Below are 24,301 nucleotides of genomic sequence, written 5' to 3' on the forward strand. Positions count from 1 at the left end.
CTTCTGTTCTGCTCATCTCATTCAACATCAGTTCATGCAAATCTTTCCAGGCTTCTCTGAAATCCCAGCCCTCTTGGTTTCTTATAGAACAAAAGTGCTCCATAATATATATATCTATATCTATATATATATACTACAATTTAAAAATTGACATTCTTAATTATTTTTTACATTTAAAGTGTACAGTTCCTCAGCTAGACTTTCATTGCTGATTGCTAATTCCTCCATATAATTCCTTCTAGTCATTGTTGTCCAAATTACCTCTTCCAAACAGGACCCTCACAAACAGAAGATGACTTAGTCTGTTAGCTCCCTGAGATCATTTGATAGAACCCCACTCTTCTCTACCCATCAACTAGTAAACCACCTCACCTACCTGAAATACTCAGCACCTGGGGGAAACTAGGTGGCACAGTGGATAGAGCACCGACCCTGGAGTCAGGAGTACTTGACTTCAAATCTGGCCTCAGACACTTAATCATCACCTAACTGTGTGGCCTTGGGAAAGTCACAACCCCATTGCCTTGCAAAAAAAAAAAAACTACTCAGCACCGGTGTGACTCATAAGTTTCTTAAATTATAAAATTGAAGAGTTGGACTAGACAATCTCCAAGTTCCCTTCTCACACTAAATCTGTTTTTCCTATTTTTTCCTTGTTTCATATGAATAGATATTATCTGAATCAACATGAGAATATTATAGATGACATAACATTTGCAAATCACTTGGCACAGTGCCTGCCTGGCACATAGCAGAGATTTAAAAACTGTTTGTCTCACCATCCCCAATCCATGTCAAACTCTACTTGGGCCCTCAACTCTTAACCCTGCCTCATTCTTATAGGACATTGTTCTAGTCACTTTATAGTAATAACTTATATAGTACTTTAACATTTACAAAAATACTTATCAAAATGACCCTCCAAAGGAGAAAATGAAAATAGCATTCCTATTTTACATATAACAAAACTGAGATTGACAATGCAAAGACTAACAGACTGCCTTCTGTGGGGAGTGGGAGGAGGGAAGCGAGATTAGGAGGAAAATTGTCAAATTCAAAATAAATAAATAAATTTAAAAGTTAAGAAAACTGAAATTGAGAAATAGTAGGCTACTGTTCTAAGGCACACAATTTAGTATGTGAGCTGGAGTCAAACCCATTTCTTTTGATTTAGGCCAGAGCTCTTTCCAGTACACTAGTTTGTCTCCCTCTTTCTCCACTACCATTTTTCTATTCTCCTAATAACATGATTAGCTTTCAAATAAAAAAATAGCTGTTCTTGAGCCCTCTACCACATGAACTTTCCCTGCCCCATTCACAGACAATGACAAAAGCGGTCTATATCCCATACCTCTGCTTCCTACCATTCATTCTACTGGTAAGCAACAGATAAAGTGAACATTTTCAAGAGTTATAATCTGATGAAAAATAAAATGAGAAGAAAAAGGAGAACAATTTATGTGGTAATAACAACACAGTAAAAATAAACTATGAATGGTTTAAGACCATCATAATTTTGGGAAAGCAGATGAAAATGAAAAACTAAACTACCTCCTGATAGTTGGATGGCTTAATGATACAGATAAACATACGTGTATAGATATATACAAACACCCCAAAAATGTGTTTTTATTTTTTTTAATGGGGTGGAGGATAGAGAAAAAAACAGACTTCTGTTCATAAAAAACAAAATATTTTGGGAACAAATGCAATGTATGAATTTTCAAATGAAGTCATTGCACTGTTAAGTTTTGCTTAATAATTTTGCTAAGTACTAAATAATTATTAATTGCATTCTAAAAACAAAAGACTCCAATAAAACTTTGTAAAAAGACTTGGTTTAGTTTAGAATAGTTTAAACCTCTATATAAAGAAGTTAAGGCAGTGAAATTGTTAAGACCTATTTAGGAAAAATATTGCAATAATCAGGGGTAGAAGTGAGGTCTTCTTAGGTACCAGCATTAGAAATAGAGGAATATGGAACAGATATGAAATATTTTGCAGGTATAATAAACAATAAAAATTTATTTTAAAGAAACTATTAAAACATCTGTACATTATGGACAGATACTATGCAGGTACATAAATTAAACATAAAGGTTCATTATCATTTGGAATAAAGACCCACAAGACTGTAAAAAACAAAACTAGAAACAAACATCCTGGATACCCGGGAAATTAAGTTTTTTTGAGGGCAGGGATGATTTTTCATTGTGTTTTTATTTTCATAGAATCCACTGGCTTGCATACTGTAGAAACTCAATAACTTTTTGTTGAATAAGATAAGGAAGGAATTAATAATTTGGTGGTATCTCAAAATATTCCCATCACTTCTTGGCTTATATTTTACAGTTGGGAAAGAACTAAGAAGTCTTCACCAGAAAAATATGTATATGTGTGTGTGTGTGTGTGTGTGTGTGTGTGTAGAGAGAGAGAGAGAGAGAGAGAGAGAGAAATAATTATTTTCCTAAGCATCATATATATATAAAGGTGCAATTGACAACTTGCTGACAGAAGGAAGATGTCAAAATACAGCGGATTTATGTGTTTAAAATAATCTTACATTTGTCATTTGAGAGATTTTTGTGGGCTTTTCTGTAATATTTTTCTTCTTAGTTCTCTCTACCAGGTGTGAAAGCCTGTTTATATCTAACTTGAAAGCTTCATTTTTAATGCATTACTACCTATCTTTTACCTATGCTTAGTTTCTAGTTTAATATAGAGCCATTTATAATTTTGACTGACTTAAAAGGAAAAAATATACAATGACTTTTTAAATTTAAATCCTAAATGATAATGTTAATAATTTCTTCATCCCACAAAAGATGTATTTTTTACATAGTTTTTTATGAGCCAACATCTCAGAAATATCCTTTTGTTTATACAATTTGTAAGATCTTTTAAGCTTATCCTTTAAGAATTTGTATAATAAAAACCTCAAATTTATATAGCATCCTTCTTCTGGAAAGCTCCATTGGCAGAAAATGCAAAAATAATTCCCTTTAAGAAATATTTAATATTGTAAATGGTAAGTGCCAGAGTATAAAAACTGAGTAGAGACTATTTACTTAGATAATGCATATATTATATTATTATTGGCCATTTTAAATTAATGATAAATATTATTGTGCTTGATTACTCTGTCTACCATTTTAACACAGTTAAATGTTATAGGATTCTACAACAGTACTGGAAAAGAAGGTTTCCTGAAAAATATAAACATCATGACATTTTACATTTATTTGTATTTAGTAATTGATTTTTTTCAAGAGAACTTACTCTTTCAGGTTTTCATATAGAATGCTTAATATTTTAAAGCAATATGGTGTGTTGGATAGAGGACTAGCCTTGGAGTCTGGAAGATTCAAGTCCTTCTCTGCCACAATTGACTCTGTAATCCTCCAAACCATTTAAATTCTCAGTGCTCAGTTCTCCTAAGACTGTAAATTATAAGATAGTGACAGACCTACTTTATAGAGGGTGCTTGCTACATGGGAATTACCTTAATTGAAAGTGTCAAACTCTGCCTGTAACATTCCAGGGTAGGCTTCCTCCTCCAATAACCCCTAGTAGATCAAAATGTAAAAGAAATATTTAATCAATAAAATACAATAAAAAATAAAAAAAATTATTTCTCCACTTAACCTCTGTAGTGTCCCTTTAGATATATCCACCCCCTTCATTTAGCCCCAGACCCTATCCCTTCCATGCTGAGACAGTTTAATCAGCTTAACTTTTGGACTTTATTAACTTCTTAGATGAGGATTCAGACAAGTTAGGGCATTGGGCTGAATATAGTAAATTGACATTGAATAGGGAGTAATAAGAATCTTACACAGGTATAAAAAAATCAACTTCACAAATATAGGAAATGTGGGGAAGTACAGTCTGCACTTGACCTCCAAAAGATTTCTAGGTCTTATCAGACTGCAAGTTCCATTGTACTTATCAGTTTGATGTAAAAGCTAAAAAAGTTAAAATGAGATTAGACTGCCTTGAGGTATACAGCTGCCAGGAATTGGCAGACTATAGTATCACTATATTATGCCTTTGTTGGACTTCATCTGTAGTTATCAAGTTCAGTTCCAGACTTGTTTTCAGCTCTAGATTTAAAAAAGACCATGATAAACCTTAGGAAGGCAACCAGGATTGTGAAGGGTCTGGGACCCATGACATCTCAGGATAGTCAGAATAAACTATAGAGCAAGGGGGACAAAGATCTTAGGTATCTGAAGGGCAATGTTGTGGAAGAGGGTGATGACATGTATTGTTGGGCCCCAAGGGGCAGAATCAAGATAGATTGACAGAAGTTTTAAAGAGGTTAGTTTAGGTTCAGTGTTATGAAAGATTTCCTAAGATACATTGGCCATCCTTTAAGAAGTAGGTAGTTCCCTTTCTGAAGGTCTTCAAACAGTCTGGAAGACTACTTGCAGGGTATGTTGTGTTTGAGGTATGTTTGAGATAGTTGGTAGTATCATGGGTAGAGCACTGAACCTACAGTCAGGAAGACCCATGTTCAAACCAGGCTCAGAAACCTACTGGGCAAGTCACTTTACCTCTATTTGCCTCACTTTGCTCAGCCAGAAAAGGGGAATAATAACAGTATCTTTTTGATAAAGAGGAAATATTAAGGAAAATATTATCTGTGCTCACCTGGCAAATCCTGTGGTTATCTGACTTCCTTCCCATTGCTATATAGCACCTCTACCCCTTCTGAGATATTAATCCAATGAGATAATAAGAACCTCAAACCCTTCCCCAAACTCCTTTCCACATACCACATGCCTGATCCTCTCACAAAGAGTCCTATGAATTCTTCATTAATTGATGGACTCACATTCTTTTACAAGGTCCCTGCCAACCTTCCACCCTGCTTCACTACAACTGTTGTCAAGGTTGAATGAGCTATTTGCAAAACACTTTGCATATCACCTGCAACCTAGTAGGTACTTTCAAAGTGCTTATTTCCTTCCTTTGGGCTTTGGATTAAATGGTAAACTAAATATCTTCTAACTTTCAATCTGTATGATTCTGTAAATCTAAATAAAAGACTGTGCTTGGGTAGTGACAGACAAAGTCTAAAAATGGCATAGTCCTTTCCCTCAAGGAGTCTGTAATAGTGGGACTGAAATCCATCTACAAATAACTCAATTAACAGTAATTGAATGTAATGTTCAAACTGAAGGACCTGCAATAGGATTTTTCTGAGAGAAGGAAGGAGTAGATTATGCCCAGCTTCATGTAGAAGAGGTCACCAAGCTGGTCTTTGAAGAAAAGATTTTCAACAGTCTGAGATGTACAAGGAGTCCACACTATTTGTAGGATATGGTTTGGAAACACCAGGGATAGGGAAGGGGGAAGAAACAGTTTAATTGGAAAATATATTGAGTAAAGGGCAATACTAAGAAGTTTGTACGGAAAGGTAGATCAAATCTCTCAATGGAAAGGATGTAAAAGGTATAAGGAAGACATTTGTATTAATCAGTTGATATTATAACAAAACAGTAAGTTTTTTCACAAAGTCAATACTGTAAATTGATGATAGGGTTTCAAAAACTATGATTTATATGAAACATTTTGCAAACTGCAAAATTCTATATAAATGGTATAATTTACTCATTTGTTTAAATTGGACAATAAAGCTATTTTTGGCTCATATATTTCCCTCCATGGATGTGGAACAATTTACAAGGTGGCACAAATGTAAAAACAATTCTGTGCTTTTCACTGATAATAAGTTTGTCTGTAACTTTTTATTCTATGACAGTCAGGAATTGAAGATAGGGCAGTCCCAAAACAACAAAAGACTTCTTCTGAAACAAGGAGTCTTGCATTAGAAAGAGATATGATCTATATCAAATCACCCCTCCTTTACATTGTTAACTGTAACAAATTAAAATTTTGTTTTAGGTTTTTCTGCAAGGCAAATTGGGTTAAGTGGCTTGCCCAAGGCCACACAGCTAGGTAATTATTAAGTGTCTGAGGTCAGATTTGGACTCAAGTACTCCTGACTCCAGGGCCAGTATTCTATCCACTGCGCCACCTAGCTGCCCCAACAAATTTAAATTTAAAGAAACTTGAACATCCAGTTAAAGATAGTGATATGAAGATTAGATAAAAGTCATCTCTATTTTTATTTGGTTAATTTCAAAATTATGGTTTCACTTGAGTTTTACAAAGTATTTCTCGGTGAAACAGAATTCTCCAGACACAAATTCATCTTGGAATGAGAGTTACCAAAAGTCAGTCACCTAAATCATTTCCCAAATGCAACTCATCTTTTAAAAATTAAAAATGTGATTTCTCATAAAAATTTTTATCTTTTCCAAAAAGCAATCTTTTTTTTCTATTTTTATATGTTTCTTCTTTCCTTGAAGATGTTATTAGCATTCCTCACTTTTACCCTAAAGATTTATGAACCTGGTAGGAGTAAACATTTATATCCATGTTTGAAATTTTTCCTATTAGATCAGATCTTTACCAAGCAGTAAGAACAATGGAATTTTTGATCCTTTATCCTATTTATCATACCTTGCCAACTCCTAAGCCTGAATTATGGATCCGCTGTATTCATATGGTAAAATTTAGCTGATAGAAACACACAAATCCATTTTAAATTTGTTAACTAATTGCAAATGGGTATTCATGCTTTGAAATATTTTACTTTTCCATACTCAATAATCTCATATTTTTGCCAATATTTGAAGGCTCTCTTCTCATCAATCCTATCACATCATCCTCCTTGTTCTTTCAACCCAGTGGAAAACCTTGCTTCATACTTTACTAAGAACAAAATACCATCTACTTGAACGCTCCCTCTTTTCCCCTTCTTCTTCATTTTTGTCTCTGATGGCGAGGTAATCTACTTACCATATTCAACCTTTCTATATATCTTGTTAGTATTTATTTTTCTTCTGCAGGTTGCCTCCTTAATCATCCTTTTCCAATAGCTTAATCTTAAGTCTCTACCTACCTACAATCTTTTGACTATAAATAAATTTATTCTCCACATAAATGAAAGACTTTCATTGACACTATATTCCCTTCATTCCTTTGTCCTATAATTGTCTTCCTTTTCATATGCAAAACCCTAGTAAATGCTTTCTATAATTTTCTTTTTACATTTTTTCTAATGTGGATTCTCATTCATTACTCACGATCTCTTAATTGTCAAATACAAAATTATTTTACACTTTATGCTTTTCAACTCCTCTGTAATATTTGACACTGTGTGGTCAATAATATAACAACTCTAGTAGATTATACGTTTGAAAACTACCAGAATACCATGAACCCATTAAAGGTAGCAACATCTCAGGACAAACTATCATAGTTGTTCTTGAATTATTTCTAGTCTCCTCTAGGGAAACTTCAGGTACTTAGCAAGGTTCTCCAAGTCAGTTAGTAACCTAGAACCAAGATCAGGAGCCCTACCATTACCACATTTTTACAAATCTTCTACCATGAGTATTGTAAATGCTATTTACAACTCATTCCATTTTCCATGTGTTTTCCTTTCTCTTGTGCTCCCACAGATATCTAAATCTAAACCTCTAGTTGAACCTGCCAGGAAGCCTTTCAGAGTATAAGTTGTTTCCCAAGATGTGGCAGAGTCTTTTTAACTATCCTTCCCAAATATCAGCTTAGAAAAAGCAAGTGCTTGGGACCAATTTCTATATTTGACCTTTCTTCATCAAAGGCTGAAACTAGCATCTTGAGGATTTCACTGGAGGCTTCTGTGAGAGTGTTCACCTGAACTGGAACTAGGCTCCATCATCACCCAGAGGGAAAAAGCAGCAAAAAAATAACACTTAACAACTGGTTATGATTATAAAATACTGCCTGAAACTGGCAGGACCCTCATCAGCTAAGGAAGAGTATATGGGACTGCCTCAAACCAGCTGCCTACAAGTAAAAGTCAGTCGTGACAATGACAATGCCATCAACAGCTATCCTTGGTTCCCTCAGGTTGATGTGATACAAATCTTACACTGATCAGACTTCCCAATATAACTCTGTAGTACTTGCTTGTTAAAGTAGAAAGAACTTGAGTCCATTTAGATAAATCTTACATGGAGCAGCTAGGTGGTACAGTGGATAGAGCACTGGCCTTGGAGCGATGAGGACCTGAGTTCAAATGTGAAGTCAGACAATTAATACTTACTTAGCTATGTGACCTTTGGCAAGTCACTTAATCCCATTGCCTTCAAAAAAAAAAAGAATTATATGTATAACTAGTTACTTATTTTCAAAATGAAAAACTGATATATTTGAAGGTACATAGTGATTCTTTTAAAAATAACATAACAAAGTCTGTTCATATAATTAACATTTTTATGAAAAATAACTATTTTCCCAAAGTAAGGAGATTAACATTGTTTTACATGACCTCCCATGTATAATTGATATCATAATACTTACCTTTTCAAAATTTCAAAAAATTGTTTTACTTGTAATTTAGATATTTAATAAGTTATATTAAAATATAAAATAAAATAAAAACTAAATGTTGAAAACTCAAGCAATTTGCCCAAGTTTAACAAAATCACTAAGTATCAGAGTTATGATTTGAGTGCATATCCTTTTGATTTTGAGGACAGTTCCTTAGCCACTATAGATGCATTGTAGATATAGTCAAGTTAAGAAACTTAGTATAATGCAAGAAGTGTGCTAAGACCTAAGGATTTAAAAAACAATGAAAAATAATCTTTACTTGCAAGTAGCACATAGTCTGTTGGTGCAAACAATTATGTATAAATGAGATATAGACAGGAAAATCACAAGAAGGCATCATCATTAATGAGAAATCAGAAAAGACCTTCTGGCAGAAAGTAAATTGTATTTTTAAAATATTCTATTTTTTGCAATTATATGAAAAAAATTTCAAATTTTAAAATTGAGTTCTAAATTATTTCCCTCTTTGATAAGGCAAAAATTTGATAGAGGTTATACATGTATAGTCATCAAAATCATTTCCAAATTAGTCATGTTGCAAATGTACACATAAAAAAATTCCAAGATAAACAAAGTAAAAAAAAAGGTGCTTTGATCTGTCCTTTGATAAGGACAAGGGAATGGGAGTATTTTACCAGTTAGTCCCATGGAGAAAAAAGGAAACAAATGGGCGTGTCAGCAGCTAAAAGTTCATATCTGATTGATGCTCTAATTATCCTATGAGAATTGCTGATCATGTTATATACCCTGTTTCACTTCACCCACTCACTTATTAATCTATACTTTGAAGGAAGTTAAAGGTCAGTTGACTCCAGTGTTGCAGGCAAGGACTATCAACCAATGGCAGGATCCAGGCCTGTCATTCAAGAAGATCCCCATGGCATCTGTGGTCAAACCCCACTATTGTTATAACAGTGGGTAGAATGATTCTTTCAAATACAAATTAGGCCTAAGATTTTCCATTTTCTGGACTAGTAAAAGAGGGTGGAACCATCTCAGGATTTAGCTGAATCTTTAAAAAGAGTTTGAAAGGTCTGAAAAAGGTAACAGAAATGGAAATCTGTACAACTACCCTGAATTCCACGATCTTGAACTTGGAACTCTGCCCACTAGTCAAACAGTACATTTCCCCCCTTTACAAGGAGGACAAATGTACCCAGTATGTGAAGAGAAAATGGTTACTGCAATATAAACACTACTTCTACTCCCATACTGGTCTAGAATTACCCCCTTAAGACTAAACAGGCTCCTAACATTCTTCAAAGCTTTCCTAATTGGCAAAAGGATATACTGTCTTTTTTTAAAAGTCTAAGTCACGCTTGTTTGATCATGAAGAATTACAACAGATAATAGATTCATAAAAAATTATAAAATACAATTTGATCTGTGTATCATCTTATTTTTCATTCATATTTTACTTTCATATTTATATTCCCCTCATTTTGTAAATCATCATTTACTGGGAAGAAAATTTGTCAAATGAATCATTAGAGGCAAATGATCCCAGCTTGTTCAGGAAGACAAAAGTCAACCAGGTGAGCCGAGCAACTCGAGGTGTCACAACTGTTGATTCAGTCTCCCCCAATGTCTGCTGTTGGCTTGCTTAGGGTGGCCTTTGCTAGACTGTGTTCCACTTTTCCTGCCAACTTTCTAAACTGTCTTGGACTGGCAACCCCATCATTTTACTTGTTCTATTCCACAATTCATCTTTCAGCCATCATTTTAAAGTTGTTTGGAGGGGAATTTGGGATAGTTCAGGCAAGTCCCTGACTGTACTCTGCTCTCTTGGCTTTGCCTCAGTGCATTTCAGCTGAGATTTGATGACAGTCAGAAGATGGAGATGATGAGAAGAGATAGAATCTAGAGGGGAGATGAAAAATAATTCTTCTTAGAATATGAAAGGAAGTCAATGTCACTAAATTATAGAGTATGTTGAAGAGTTATATATATAAAGACTGGAAAGAAAGAAACCAGATTATGAAGGGCTTTTAAAGACAAATGGAAAATTTTATATTAGAGGAAATAAGAAATCGCTAGAATTTATTGAACAGAAGGTGATATAGTTTGATCTGAAGAGTGAAATGGAAGATTTGCCAGGTAAATGAAGTATAGACTAGAGTGAACACACTTGAAGCCAAGAATAACCATTAGTCTATTTCTACTGCATTAAGTCTATGTGCCTGGGAGGATACAATGTCCCTAAAGAGTAATTGTAAACTTCTGAAGTGGGGAGAGTTTGGGAAAGGAAAATAATAAGTTCAACTTTGGACATGTTGATTTTAAGATACCTATGGAGCATCTAATTTAAGATGCCCAATAGATAGCTGAAGGTTAAACACTAGAGGAGTTGAGAAGGTTCAAGTTGAATAGATAGATCTGAGAATCATCAGCATAGTGATCAATAAATCAAGAAACAGGGGTTGGCTAAGTAGCGTAGTGGATAAAGCACCAGCCCTAGAGTCAGGAGTACCTGGGTTCAAATCTGGCCTCAGACACTTAATAATTACCTAGCTGTGTGGCCTTGGGCAAGCCACTTAACCCCATTTGCCTTGCAAAAACCTAAAAAAAAAATAAAATAAATAAGTCAAGAAACATTTATTAAACACCTAATCTGTGCTAAAGTGCCAGTTATACCAACTAAATCTGACAAGATTATCAAAACAAATTGTATAGAGTGAAAAGAAAAGAAGGGCCAAGAAAAAACCTTGGCGACAATCAATTATAATGTACTATATACATTTGAATTATTGCTATTATTATAATTATCATATATTAAGAATGTATTTTTATAATTTTCATTTTTTTTATCATTTGACACTACAGCACAACATATCAAATGCTACCTATTGCTGTGGTAAATAACTATTGCAATAGCTAAAACGAATGCTATCAGCTAAAACTTTATAAACTTTGAAACACTCTCTAATAATAGAACATAATATTTCTTAAAAACCTAGCCACCAGCTGCATACTTAAAAGGAATGCCCTCTCTGTCTCTCTGTCTCTCTGTCTCTCTGTCTCTCTGTCTCTCTCTCTCTCTCTCTCTCTCTCTCTCTCTCTATCTTCCCCTAAATATAGAAAAATATTTTTCTGAAAATAACAGTTGACAGTATAAACTCATTTTATGGGATTACCAAAACAGCTGCAGAAAAGAGATAGTATCATTTTATCATTTTAATTTTCTATAATTTAAACATAACCACAATGTGACAAACCTGACTGGGATTATTAAAAATAATAAGTCATCAGCAATGATTACATTCACCGAAGTATATACAGCTGGCTAACTTTAACTTGGGACTGTACTTAGCCCAGATAATAGTTACTCTGTATAAATGGTTAAAATGCCCTTGGTTCAACACATCTGTGATTAAACAAAAAAAGACAAAACAAAAAACAACACTACTAACCCTTCTCCTGAACTATATCTAATTATTTTAAAAGGTATTTAAAAGTAAAAAATATTCAATAAACTCTTTGACTTAATTGAAGTTACAATTATGTTCCTTCTAAGTACCCTAATCTTCCTCACAAAATAATTAAATGTATGAAGTATTTAAAATTTACATCTCTGATAGACCTTTTCTAGAAGAATAATATATGTGTACTCACTGGCATATCATCATTCATAACTTGTTTCCCCAATGTTACAAAAGAACAAAAATTTAGATCAAGAAAGGACCTTAGAGTTTATCTGTTTCCATCTCACTTTACAAAGGAAAAAAATGAGTGCCAGACAAATTATGTGGCAGGCATGGAATTCACTGGAATTCTCTGATTCCATATCTAGGATTCTGTCCACTGTGCCTGAATAACCTTTCAACTGCATCTATCATCTCACTAGTACTGATTTAGAAATCCAGATTGTAGTTCATCTACATAATCCTTCAATATATTGTCTAATTATTTTTTCTGCCTAAGGTGTCAAAAAATGTACAAGGAGGGATATTAATTTTTTCTAACATTATATGCACAACAGTATAGCAGTATTTCTAATGTTATATGTGTAACAAATTTCTCATTCAATTCTAAAGAGATTATCCAACAACCAAAGAGAAAAAAAAATTAAGGGAGAATGAGTGTTGATAAGTGATTTTATGAATAACTCACTGAATTAATTCATTGCCAAGTAGTACCTATATCTTTTTTTTTTTAGGTTTTTTTGTAAGGTAATGAGATTAAGTGCCCAAGACCACACAGCTAGGTAATTATTAAGTGTCTGAGGTCACATCTGAACTCAGGTCCTCCTGACTCCAGGGCCAGTGCTCTATCCACTGTACCACCTAGCCTCCCAAAGTAGTACCTATATCTTGAACATAAACTGAAGATGAATGGTTAAGTTTTCTTTTGAGTGGAATCTATTTCTGCCAAGAGGAATTTAGGACTTCCAAAATCCCAATTCTTATTAGTGAACATGCACTGTCATTAGTGGCTATTATGAAGATCAGTGTGGTCAAGCCCAAAATCATAGTGTTCCTAATGGAAATGATTTTTAAAAAAATAAAACCTCACTAATTTTCAGTTTGGTCTAGGGCCATGCCTGTATGAATAAACCTACATAGTCATGTATGTATATCCTTTCTGCCTTCTACCTCCTATTAGGAATATTCCTTTTATCAAAATCTTTTTAATCTGCTGAACTTCATGTTCTAGTAACAGTCCATCCTAATAAAAATTTAAATTCAAAAGATGAGTTTTAAATTTATATCTGGGTTCATTCTTTAATCTAGCAATTAGCCAATATCCCTTTTACTTCTGAAAAAAATTGATAACTAACTTTCTATAAAGACAAAAAATTCTTTAGTTTTCAGTAATAAACTTATCTGACCACTACAAAGCCACAAGATTGCTCAAGTATGTGAATATGACAAATTATTTTGTAGAACAGTTGAACCATTTAAAAAAAAGATGTATGGAGTAAAAGACCATTAAGAACAAAAATGAAAGTATATTTATATGTGAATAAAAATGTCAGTGCTCAGCAAGAGTGAGGCTGAACACAGAAGTACTAAGACAGAAAGAGATCCCACAGGGCTCTGTACTCCCATCAAGAGCAGGAATGGGTGCCATCTGGCCATCTAGTGTCTGATATCCAATCCCAGGTTCCAGGAGTCAAAAGGAAACATGGGCCCTATCTGTGTAAGGATCAAGAAACAAGTTCTAAAATTCTAGCTGTGTGGCTCTGAGCTTTAACCCTCTACATAAGCTAGTAGTAGAACAAAGTAGGGGAGGAGATCAAAACCAAATTCTGTTACCTTACCCATGAAGAACCCCTCAAATGACTAACAGTAACCCAGAAGCATTCTGCAGAAACTCACAGAACTCAGACCAGGAGGCAATTAACAGACCTTTCCAAAGATCTCTTGACTTTACAAGTACAATTTACAGTCCCCCAGAGTGAGCTGTGAAAACATCAGAAGGATATACAAAGAGAAATAGTCAGTTCAGACATTTCCCCCAGAGGTAAGCAGAGCCCAACACAACATACAGAACAAAGTCAAGAGATAGGTGTAATAAGAATGTCTTCTACCATTATTATTTTAATTTATACTTTGAATGTTGGTTATAGTTATAAGGTAAGAAAAAGAAATCAAGGAAAGAAATTGATCATTTTTATCAACTAAAAACTAATTAAAACAATTAACTCCTAACAACTCATTTTCACTTTAGTGCCTTAGGGAATTTCTTAATACAGAGGCTTTTTTCTTACTACTGAAGCTTTTAAAAATAATTCTTTTGAAGGTTTCTATAAATTGTTACACAGAGGCTCTCCCTCCCTTTTTGAATAAATCTATGTTTTTGCCCAAATAATCTTAGGTGGATAAGCCTCTTTGGCATCAGAGGTCCTATATGTCAGCATCTAAACTCATCAGATTGCACTGGTAACAAGGGATTTTATAATAGTTTCTGCTACTTCTTACCCTCATAGTAGTTCTTTTGTGGTAGTAAAGAAACTATGGATATATATCCAGTGGGGAATGACAGAATAAGGTGTAATATATTGCACTGATGGCAGAATATTGTGCTATTTTAAAAAATGAGAAAAGAAATGGTTTCAGAAAATCGTCATATTTGTATGAACTGGCAGTAATAGCAATATTATAACAATAGGCAACTTTGTAAGGCATAGTAACTCTGATCAATGCAAGCAACACAATACAATGATTCATGACAATTCCTAAGAACTCATGATGAAATCTCATCTATCTCCAGATTAAAGAATTAAGGGACTCAGAATGTAAAAGTGAAGCATAGTTTTTACCTTTCGTTTTCTTGCTTTTTTTTCTCCCCAGAAGATGGCTAATGTGTAAAATTTGTCAAGACATCATATCTATAATGATTTTTATATTTCTTGACTTCTCATTGGATGGGGAGATGAAGAGAACTTGGAATTAGGAATAAAATACAATTGAACTAAAACAACTATAATATATGACTTAAAGTCAACCAACCCCATCTGCAAAAACAAGGAAGGAAGCAAAGAAGGAAAAGCCTACTTAAACAAGCTGACTGATGCAACAAACTGTTAAATTTTCCAAGTCAAGTCAGCGATCAGTTTTCCTTGTGTGGCAGAACAATATTCCTCTGATGCTGTTAATTCTGTAAAAAAGCTGCTAATTGGGTGTGTAACCTAAACCATGCCCTACTCAACTACATAGCCAACTATTTCCTGAGAAGTCAAAGCTCTTTCTAGCATATTACCTTTCTGACAAGGTAATGGAATCAATTCCACCCCCAGCCCCTTTCTTTGACTCCTTGGATCACTGTACTTCAAGTCTGTGAACCTCTTGGCAGATGTAATTATCCAAAAGAACTTACAAGTAAAGAAATTTCCCAATAAATTAGAATCAGAAATAGAATGAATGGAACTCCTCTAAGAGTAGCAGAGCCCACTTTCCCACAGGACTATTGAAATAGTTCTTGGGACCCAAACCCTCAAAATTTTTCAAATACTCAGTACACCCATGAGAAGAATGGAAGCAAAGGTCAAATCAATGAAAACTGGAAAAGTTACAATAATCCTCACTTTTAAAATGAGTTTTAAAAATGATCTAGGTATCCATTATATTTCTCTTCTCCATCTAAAAATATTGTATCTCCTTTTCCCCAAACTACTAACCAGTATCAATCAAATGCACATGAAACAGTTCCTGATATCATGAATTCATGAAGTCTCCTCCCACTAAGGACCCTGATGTTTAGCAAAATCCAAAGACTTGTGACATTCTACAATCCTATTCATTGGGATTTAAAATGTGTTCTCTGACATGTCCTTTCCTCTCATTAATACAATGTTTCAGTTTCCTACACCAATCTAATGCCTGGTAGGCATTTCCTAAATATGAGAGTAAGAAGTAGCAGAACCTATTATGAAAGCCCCTTGTTACAAATGCAATCTGACAAGTTTAGATGCTGACATATAGGACCTCTGATGCCAAGAGGCTTCTCCACTGAAGAATATTTGGGCAAAAAATAGATTTATTCAAAAAGGGAGAAGGAGAAAGCCTCTGTGTAACACTTTATGGAAACCTTCAAAAGAAATATTGTTAAAAGCTTCAGCAGTAAGAAAAAGCCTCTGCATTAAAAAATTCCCTAATGTACTAAAGTGAAAATGAAAACTTTAGCATTAAGGGGGGAAATACACTAGAGGGGAATGGAGTGGGGAAGAAAACACCTCAGTGTGAAGAAAAAATGACTCCACATTGGCAGTCTATTGCTTTTGGGGGGGGGGGGGAAGAAGAGGGAGTTGAATGGGCTTTAGCAGGTTATGGGGAAAAAAGCATCTTAAAATAGATGAAGAAAATAAAATAAACAATTCCTCCTCCCATTTGTTCCTTATCAAGGAAATACTCTTAACAAGGTGTATTCTTCAAGTGGATGAAAACCTTGGATTTGAATGAGAATTAAAGGTTTCTCCTTCTTTCTTCCTCTAGAAGATACTGAGTCTAAAGTAAGAATGATCAAAACCCTAATCTGCAGTATTGCCTAAAGAAGGATCCCCCAAGACACAGAAACAAGCCTAATTTGATCTGATCCTCAGAGCATTAATCTAAAACTAAATTCCTGAAGGTCTGAGAAACAAAATGAGTAAAAAGAAATAATTTTTTTATGAATCCAGGAATATTAAAGACTCAAACTGGAGGGAGAAATAACTATAAAACTTAGACAATCAAAAGCTCAAAGGTGAAAAAAAAACCATATAACAATTCTTCAAAGAAAGGATGGATAAAACAAAAAATTATGTGCATATAGATATACACATATAACCTATATAAGACTGTTTTCTGTGGGGGGGGAGGAAGAGAGGGAGGGAGAAAATTGTGAAACTCAAAACCTTACAAAAATGACTGCTGAAAACTATCTTTTCATGTAATTGGAAAATAAATAAAATTTATTTTGAAAATTTTTGTATGATTTATACACACATACATATATATATACATATATATATATATATATATATATATATATAGAGAGAGAGAGAGAGAGAGAGAGAGAGAGAGAGAGAGAGCATATTTATTGCCTTCTCAATAAATGGAAGGGGGTGAAGGGACAGAGAATTTAGAAATATATGTTTAAAATGTATATATGTAATATGTAAGCATACACATATGTGTATAACATACACACACACATTTGTTGTTTTAAAGGAGAATTAAAAATAACAGAATGTGAGGTATATATTATATAAAAAAAAACGACTGATCTGGAAAACAGGAGAGGAAACTGAAGACTCATAGATCACCTGAAATCCATGAGCTAAAAAAGAATCTATATATTTTAGAATAAATCATTCATGAAAATTGCCCAAACGTTAGATCAAGAGACAGTTAGGTGGCACAATGGTTATGGGAGGGCTGGGCCTGGAGTCAGGAAGATATATTATCCTAGAGTTCAAATCTGATCTCTGACATACTAGTTTTATGACCCTGGGCAGGTCACTTAAACTCATTTACCTGAGTTTACTAGTGTATAAAATGCACTAGAAAAGGAAGTGACAAAGCACTCACATACCATTGCCATGAAAATTCCTAATGGGCATCACAAAGTCAGGTTTGACTCAAAAACAATTTGATACCAACATTAGATCAAGAGAGCATCAAGAAAACAGAATCTACTGATTGTAATGGAAACCTCCAGGAATGTCTACCTAAATACAGAGAAAGAATGTGCACACACACACACACACACACACACACACACACACACACACACATGCATACACACAAACCCCTATTCTATATACAGCAACCATAAATACAGATTTAAAATATCAAGGTACTACAAGTCAAGATTACACAAAACTTAGGACTTTAAAAATATGGAGTGCATGGAAGATTTTCGAAAAGACAAAATATGAAGAACTACAGTCAAAAAGTAACTACTTAGACAAACAGAGTATATTGGAGCATTGCTGGTGGAATTGTGAATGGATACAACCTTTCTGGAGAGCAACATGGAACTATGCCCAAAGAGCAATGAAACTGTTCACACCCTTTGAGCCATCAATTCCAATTCTGAATCTATATCCAGAGGAAATTATAAAAAAAAAGTCCTACTAGATCCAAAATATTCATAAGCAGCTCCTTTTCATAGTGGCAAAGAATTGGAAATTGAGGAGATGCCCATCAATTAGGGAATGGCTAAATAAGTTATAGTACGTGAATACTAAGGAATATTACATTAGACCAACACAATGGATACGGGATTTAGACATAAAAAACAATACTATAAGCCAACTAGAAGATCAAGGACTAGTTTACCTGTCAGATCTATGAAAAGGGAAGCAGTTTATTACTAAGGAAGAGATGGAGAGCATCACTAAAAACAAACTAGATGATTTCAATTACATTAAATTAAAAAGCTTTTGCACAGGAGCAGCTAGGTCACACAGTGGATAGAGTACTGGCATGGAGTCAGGAGTCCTTGTGTTCAAATCAAGCCTCAGACACTTAATAATTACCTAGCTTGTGACCTTGGGCAAGTAACTTAACCCTATTGCCTTAAATAAATAAAAATGCTAAAAAAAAAAAGAAACCATAAATGCTCAGATTCTAGAGAAGAATGGAATAAGTTACAGGATCTGATGCTAAGCAAAGGCAGTAGAACAAAGAGAATATACATTTTAACAACAAAACTGTGAAATGATTAACCATGATGGAAGCAACTCTTCTCAGGAGTTCAGAGAGCTAGGACAACCATATTAAACCGGCTATGGACAATGTTATTCCATCCAGAGGAAGAAAACAAAAAACCAAAAAACAACCCTTCAGAATCTGATGAACACTTTATAAAAAATTATCTTATATCTTATTCCCTTAATGCTAATTCTTCTTACTGAAAAGACTGATATATAAATGTTTATCACAAATAAGTATGTATAATGTTAACCTGACTGTCAGCCACTGAGGGGAGGGGGATAGAAAGGGAAGGTGGAAGGAAATTTTGTAACTTAAAAACATACATATGCATAAGGATAAATGTTAAAAAATATGTATTTTTAAAATAAAAATAATAAAAATGGAAAAAGAAAAACTAGTTTAATTATAAGAAAAACAGACTTTCACATCCATTCATAAAGAACTTTCAAACATTTCTGATTTTTTTAAGAAAGATTTTATTTCTTTTGAGTTTTACAATTTTCTGCCTATTCTTGCTTCCCTCCCCCTCCCACCCCACAAAGAAGGCAGTCTGATAATCTTTACATTGTTTCCATGGTATACATTGATCTCAGTTGAATGTGATGAGAGAAAAATCATATCCTTAAGGAAGAAAAATAAAGTATAAGAGATAGCAAAATCACATAATAAAATGATGGGGGTTTTTGGTAAATTAAAATAGTCTTTGATCATTGTTCAAACTCCACAATTCTTTCTCAGGATACAGATGGTACTCTCCATTGCAAATATGCAAAATTGTCCCAGATTGTTGCACCAATGGAATGAGCAAGTCCATCAAGTTTGATCATCACCCCCATGTTGCTGTTAGGGTTTAAAATGTTTTTCTGGTTCTGCTCATCTTGCAAATTCTTCCAGGCTTCCCTGATTTCCCGTCCCTCCTGGTTTCTAATAGAACAATAGTGTTCCATAATATACATATACCACAGTTTGTTAAGCCATTCCCCAATTGAAGGACATTTGCTTAATTTCCAATTCTTTGCTACCACAAACAGGGCTGCTATGAATATTTTTATACAAGTGATGTTTTTATCCTTTTTCATCATCTCCTCAGGGTATAGACCCAGTAGTGGTATTGTTGGATCAAAGGGTATGCACATTTATGTTGTGCTTTGGACAAAATTCCAAATTGCTCTCCAGAAAGGCTAGATGAGTTCACAACTCCACCAATAATGTATTAGTGTCCCAGATTTCCCACAACCCTTCCAACAATGATCATAATCCTTTCTGGTCATATTGGTCAGTCTGCGAGGTGTGAGGTGGTGCCTCAGAGATGCTTCAATTTGCATTTCTCTAATAAGTAATACTTTAGAGCAATTTTTCATATGACTATGGATGGCATTGATTTCTTCAGCTGTAAATTGTCTTTGCATATACTTTGACCATTTGTCAATTGGGGAATGGTTTATTTTTTTTGAAAATTTTACTAAGTTCTCTGCATATTTTAGAAATAAGTCCTTAGAGAGAAATAGTAGTTGTAAAAATTGGTTCCCAATTTATTACATTTCTTCTGATCTTGGTTACAGTGGTTTTGTCTGTGCTTGTTAATTTAATGTAATCAAAATTATCTAGTTTGTTTTTAAATGTTGTTCTTCATCTCTTCCTTGGTCATAAACTGCTTCCCTTTCCATTATTCCATTCTTTCCATTCCATTTCTTCCTTTTCCTGACAGGTAAACCGATCCTTGAGCTTCTACTTTGCTCATAATATTGTTTTTTATGTCTAAATCCTGTATCCATTTGGATCTTTGTATAGGGTGTGACGTGTTGAACTAATCTCAGTTTCTTCCATACTAACATTCAATTTTCCCAACACTTTTTATCAAAGAGAGTGTTTATCCCAATAGCTTCATTCTTTGGCTTTATCAAACAGCAGATCACTACAATCATTTCCTCCTACTGAACTTAATCTATCCATTGATGAACCACTCTATTTATTAGCCAATACCAGACAATTTTGATGACTGATACTTTATAATGTAATTTTAGATCAGGTAAGGCTAAGCCACCTTCTTTTGTACTGTTTTCATTGAATCTCTAAAAGTTCATGATTTTTATTTCTCCATATAAATTTACTTACAACTTTTTCTAACTCATTAAAGCATTTTTTTGGAATTTTGATTGGTAGAACATTAAACAGGTAGTTTAGTTTTGGTAGAATTGCCATTATTATATTAGCTTGACCTATCCATGAGAAGTTGATCTTTGCCCATTTATTTAAATCTGATTTAATTTGTGTGAGAAGTGTTTTGTAATTGTTTTCAATATGTTTGAGTCTGCCATGGCAAATAGACTCCCAGATATTCCATATTGTCTGCAGTTACTTTGAATGGGATTTGTCTTTCTAGCTCTTCCTATTGTATCTTGTCTGTCATATGTAGAAAACTTGAGGATTTGTGAGGGTTTATTTTATATCCTGCAACTTTATTAAAGTTGCTAATTGTTTCCAGTAGCTTTTTGGATGACTTTTTGAGGATTCTCTAGGTATACCATTGTGTTATCTGCAAAGAGTGAGAGTTTTGCCTCTTCCTTCCCAATTCCAATTCTTTCAATTTTTTTCTTCTCTTATTGCTGAAAATAGCATTTCTAATACAACTGAATAGAAGTGGTGATAATGGGCATCCTTGTTTCATCCCTGACCTTATTGGGAATGCTTCTACCCTATTCCCAATGAATATAATGCTTGTTGATTGTTTCAGATAGATACAGCTTATCTTAGATACTGCTAAGGAACAGTTCATTTATCCCCACACTCTCTAGTGTTTTTAGTGGGAATGGGTGTATTTTGTCCAAAGCTTTTTCAGCATCTATTGATAGAATTATATGATTTCTGATAGGGTTCTTATTGATATAATTGATTATAGTAACAGGTTAGCTAATATAGAACCAACCCTGAATTTCAGGGATAAATCCTACTTGATCACCATTTGGCTAAGATTTTATTTAAGATTTTTGCATCTATATTCATCAGGAAGATAGGTCTATAATTTTCTTTCTCTGTTTTAACACTTCCTGGTTTAAGTATCAGCACCATATTGCTGTAATAGAAAGAGTTAGGCGGAGTTCCATCTTCATCTTTTTTCCCAAAGAGTTTATATAGAATTGGAACCAATTGTTCCTTAAATGTTTGATAGAATTCACTTTTGAATCCATGGGGCCCTGGAGATTTTTTTTTAGGGAGTTCAATGATGACTTGTTGAATTTCTTTTTCTGAGATGGAGTTGTTTAGGCATTTAATTTCCTCTTCATTTAATCTGGGCAATTATATTTTTGTAAATATTCATCCATTTCACTTAGATTATCAAATTTATTGGCATAGAGGTGGGCAAAATAATTCCAAATTATTACTTTAATTTCCTCATTGGTGGTGAGTTAACTTTTTTCATTCATGATACTAGCAATTTGATTTTCTGCTTTCTTTTTTAATCAAATTGACCAAAGATATTTCAATTTTATTGATTTTTTCATAACACCAACTCTTGATTTCATTTATTAATTCAATAGAACCTTGGATCATCCTTTTATTAATTTTTTCTTTAATTTTTAGGATTTCTAATTTGATATTTGATGGGGGGATTAATTTGTTATTTTTTTAAGCTTTTTAGTTGGATATTTAGTTCATTGATTTTCATTTTCTCTAATTTATTCATGTAAGAAATTAAAGACATAATATATCCCCTATCAACCGCTTTGTGTCATTATCTAGGAGTAAATAATTAATGCTTTCTATAATTTGTTGTTTGATCCACTCATTTTTTAAAATGAGGTTATTTAGTTTCCAATTAGTTTTGGGTCTATATCTCCCTGGTTCAATATTGCATATGATTTTTATTGCATTATTATCTTGGAAGGATATTTTCATTGTTTCTGCCTTTCTGCAATTGCTCATTAGGTTTTTATGCCCTAGTACATGATCAATTTTTTTTAAGTGCCATGTATTGCAGAAAACAAATGTTACTCTTTTCTATCCCTAGGCAATTTCCTCCATAAGTCCATCCTATCTAGGTTTTCTAACAATCTATTTAACTCCTTAACTTCTTTCTTATTTATTTTTTATTAGATTTATCTAAATCTGAGATTGGGAGGTTGAGGGCTCCCACTAGTAAAGTTTTGCTCTTTATGTCTTGTGGTAGTTCTTTCGGCTTCTCATCTAAGAATTTGGATGCTATCCCATTGGGTGCATGAATGTTCAATATTGAAATCACTTTATTTTCAATGATAACTTTTAAGAGGATATAGTTTCCTTCCTTATCTCTTCTAAAGCTATCTATTTTCCTTTTAGATTTATTTTTGGCAAGGTAAATGGGGTTAAGTGGTTTGGCCAAGACCACACAGCTAGGTAATTATTAAGTGTCTGAGGCTGGATTTGAATTCAGGTATTCCTGACTCCAAGGCTGGTGCTCTATCCATTGCACCACCTAGCCACCCATGCATTATCTATTTTTTAGCAGCTGCATTGTGTGACATAAGGATTGCTATACCTTCCTTTTTCACTTTGGTTGAAGCAAAATATATTTTGATCCAACCTTTTACTTTTACTCTATGTGTATCTCTCTGCTTCAAGTGAGTTTCTTGTAAGCAGAATATTGTAGGATTATGGTTTTTAATCCACTCTCCTATTTACTTACATTTTAAGGGAGAGTTCATCACATTTACATTAAAATTATAATTATTATATAAAGTTATAATTTATATAAAGTTATAATTATATATATTATAAAAACATATATAATTATATAAAGTTATAATTATTATAATTATTAAATTTTTATTGCCATCCATGCTATCTTCTGTCTGATTGTATTTCCCCCCTTTTTCACATTATCCATATTCCCCAGTATTTTGCTTCTGAATACTGCCACCTTCAGTGTGTTTTCCCTCCTATATCATTCCCCTTTACCTTTCTTTCCCCTTTCCCTTTTTCCTTCCCTTCATTCTGTTAATTCCCCCTTTTTCTCCCCCACCCTGTCTCTGTCCCCCCTCCCCTTTTCCCCTTTTAAAACTTGAAAGGTAAGATGTTTTTTAAGTTAAATGAGTGTGTGTGTAAAGTTAACTTTAAGCCAAGTCTGATGACAGGAAGATACAGGTGTTTCTCATTTCCCTTCTTCCCCTCTATTTCAATAAGTCTTTTGTACCTCTTTATTTAATGTGATTTACCCTATTCAATCTACTCCATCCTCCCATGTCCTTTCTGTCTCCATTTTTAAGGAGGTAGTGTTTTTAAATCATTCTGAGTCTCAGAAAATCATGGGTTCTGGCTAAGTATATTCTCTCTAATAAAGTTACAATTCTTGAGAGTTATTAGAGTCTTTCTCCTAAATAGAGATATAGCCAGTTTCTTCCCATTGGATAGCAGTCTCATGGATAAGCCATGAATGTCCATCTTCTGGCTAAGTATATTCTCTCTGATAAAGTTACAATTCTCAAGAGTTAAGAGAATCTTTTTCCCATTTGGGGGTATAGTCAGTTTCATCTCATTGGATAGTAGTTCTTTTTTTCTTTACCCCCCCCTTTTTTACCTTTTCTTGTGTTTTTTGCACCTCCTCTTTGATGCCAAATTTTCTATTTAGTTCTTGGCTTTTTCATCAGGAGTTGTTGCAAGTCTTCTATTTTGTTGAATGACCAACTTTTCCCCTGGAAGAAAAGGCTCAGTTTTGCAGGATAGTGGAT

The 24,301-nt window shown here is 33.8% G+C and overlaps 1 long non-coding RNA gene across 1 annotated transcript in view; it reads right to left on the bottom strand.

The window, feature by feature from the left end:
- LOC141497368 (uncharacterized) overlaps nucleotides 1–24,301 on the bottom strand; it is a 93,294-nt gene that overhangs the window by 12,244 nt on the left and 56,749 nt on the right. Inside the window, exon 3 of the long non-coding RNA XR_012471315.1 lies at nucleotides 3,503–3,566. This is a non-coding gene — a long non-coding RNA (uncharacterized LOC141497368). The remainder of the gene's footprint in view (nucleotides 1–3,502; nucleotides 3,567–24,301) is intronic.

This window comes from Macrotis lagotis, chromosome X (assembly GCF_037893015.1).
Source record: "Macrotis lagotis isolate mMagLag1 chromosome X, bilby.v1.9.chrom.fasta, whole genome shotgun sequence".
Taxonomy (NCBI): domain Eukaryota; kingdom Metazoa; phylum Chordata; class Mammalia; order Peramelemorphia; family Peramelidae; genus Macrotis; species Macrotis lagotis.